We start from the raw sequence: 2,917 nt of genomic DNA on the forward strand, positions 1-2,917 counted from the left end.
CAAAAGAGATAGTTAGGAGGTGAATCGACAGGATCTTAGGAGAAGGCAGAGAGAAGAGAGTAAAGGGTGAGGTCTAGGTTTCTTTTTTGTCTGTTTGGTTTTGTTGTTGTTTTTGAGATGGGGTCTTGCTCTGTCACCCAGGCTGGAGTGCAGTGGTATGATCATGGCTCTCTACAGCCTCGATCACCTAGGCTCAAGAGAGCCTCCCTTCTCAGCCTCCCAAGAAGCTGAGACTACAAGGCACATGCCACCATGTTCAGCTAATATTTTATTTTATTTATTGTAAAGATGAGGTCTGTGTTGCCCATGCTGGTCTTGAACTCCTGGGCTCAAGTGATCCTCTTGTTCAAGTGATCCTCCTGCTTTGGCCTCTCAAAGTGCTGGGATTATAGGCATGGGTCATGGCACCTGGCCTAGGTCTAGGTTTCTAATGCAACAACCTGAGTAGATGATGACATTTTTGACTAAATTTGAAAATCAATAGAAAAGCCAAATTTAAGATTTGTAATTAATAAAATTTGGGGGAGTCTGATTGGACTATGAAAATCTTTCTTTTCTTTGAATTGACTTGCTCTCACAAAGATGGTCCCCTAGTAACTGTATTATTTATGTAACCAGGTCCCTTAGCCTTAGCCAGTTGATTCTGGGATGGTCATCTATTCCAGTTTGAGCCAATCAGACTCTCCTTGGAATTTGGAATTGGAATTGGAATTGATTAATACCTAGTCAGTCTCTGGATGTGGCTAACATTGAGGTAACACAAATTTTCAAACCATGGAGCTGTCCCCTCTAAGAAGCAAACAGGAAGTCAGTTTAGGCAGCCAGGCAGAGAGAAACAGGAAGGAGATGCTGACAGAGAACAAGAGCTGCCTGCATTTGCCAGAACTGTTTAGTTTCCACGTAAAATACTCCAGAAGCCTCACTGCCTTTGATTTCCTAGAGATACTCCAGAATCCAGCATTCTTCCAACCATTTCCCTTTTCTCTAATTAACTTAATTGTTTTCTTAAACTTGACATTCAATAAAAAAATATATAAGAATGTATATATACATATATTAATATGTATAAAAATATAACTCCACAGATAATTTCTTATGTATTTTCTCATAAATAAGTAATTGAAATAATTCAGTCCTCTTGCCCTAAGTACTCTATGTCAATCAATACATTCTCACCTAGACAATGTGTCCCAGAGTCTGACATGTGCTGAGGACAATTCAAAAACAGTGTAACATTTGGTCCCTGCCACAGAAAGCATAACAAAACGGTTGACACCTGAAAAGTTAAATCCTGTGAGTTTAATAATGACATAATACAGAAGATGTCACAAGGCAGTGCTATACATGATTAATCGACAAATAGTTCGCACAATAACACTATGTGAGTTCAGAGGCTGAAGAGAGCCGAGGGCTGCGTGGACAGGTAAACTTCAATAAGGAGTGAGGACAGAGGTTGGAGCTTGAAGAATGATTAGGATTTGCATAGCCAGACAGGAGTAAGGAGTGAGTGAGAAGCTCTCCACTTTGAGAATGACCATGAACAAAAGCAGTCAGGTAGGGAAATATTTAGAGCCAGATGCACAAGATCTGAGAAGGATGCTTGATGGATAGAAGGGACAATAAAGAATGCTCTAGTCTGCAGAAAATAATTTAGCATTTTCTCTCAAAGGGAAAATGCTCTTTGGCTTCCCAAAGAAAAGACTTTACACCAATCTGTATCATTTTACACCAATCTCTTTTCTACCTGCCTGCCTTCAAATTCACCGTGGCCAAAGGGGCACTTACTCCAATGTCAGCGACTGGTGGAGCTGCCAGGCCAACAATCAGAACCCTGAAAGGTTTGCTTCTGTTGCATTCTGTGGAACTACCAATCCAAGCAAACTCCCCAGCTAAGGAGTGTGCACATAGGAAAATGTGCTGGACTCTCTGTGGCAGGACTGAACAGCTTGGAGAACAGGAAGAAATGGGCTGGGGACTTGGCAGCTCAGCCACAGCCAGGGTAAACGGATTGAGAATGTGAGCCATGTGGAGTACATCAGGGCCAACATGGCTAAATCTGTGCTGGCCTGTGTCTGACCCTGAAAGAAGGAAACCTTCATAAGCCGAGGACCAGCTCAGCTCCCTGACACATGTGTAAGCAATACCACCCCCACCTGCTCCTTCACACATAGGGTCAGGATTCTCCCTAACAGAATGCAGATGGGAGAGTCTCCATTTGCCCAGCCAGGACACACCAGCTTGGGCCCCAGCTTCCTCTTCTGAAACAGTAACACATTTCATAATGAATCTTTTAAGACACCAATTGTAAATACAAACAAACTTCAAATCCTGCTCTACTGTTGGAAGCTAGTAAGATTAAAACGAAAGAAGAAAAAGAACCCTAATCCTTTGAGAGGGATGTTCCAATTCCTGCTCCCCATGCATAATACTAATTTGTTTTTTATTTTATTTTTATTTTTGTACCTACTGTTGGAAGAGAAGTTTCCAGTCTTTAGTGCATTTATTCAAACAACCAATCTTTAATATGAAAAGATCTGTTTTGTTGGCACTTTTCCCCTTTCAGATACTTAGGTCATATTTTATAGGAACTTAAGCCACACGATCACAAACTGTCCATGTCTTGTCCAGACATCAGCATCACTATTTCCATATGAATCTAGGTCAAGGCAATAGCAAAATGTTAAAAACCCAGCATGCCAGGGAGAAAGGAAACAGCCACGGGAGAGCTCAAATTCATCTCATGGTTCTGTTCCACTGTGTCACACAGAGAAATTCAGACCTGAACACACAAAATCAGTCCTCGCTATGATAGGGCCAGAATTTAAGAAACACACAGACTGAAAAGTCCAAATTCAAATTAAATTCTACTCTTCCAAATGCCATAAGTCTTTTTTCTCTCCTCTTTACACCCATTTAT

The sequence above is a fragment of the Chlorocebus sabaeus genome, chromosome 14 (genome assembly GCF_047675955.1).
Source record: "Chlorocebus sabaeus isolate Y175 chromosome 14, mChlSab1.0.hap1, whole genome shotgun sequence".
In the NCBI taxonomy this organism is placed as follows: Eukaryota; Metazoa; Chordata; class Mammalia; order Primates; family Cercopithecidae; genus Chlorocebus; species Chlorocebus sabaeus.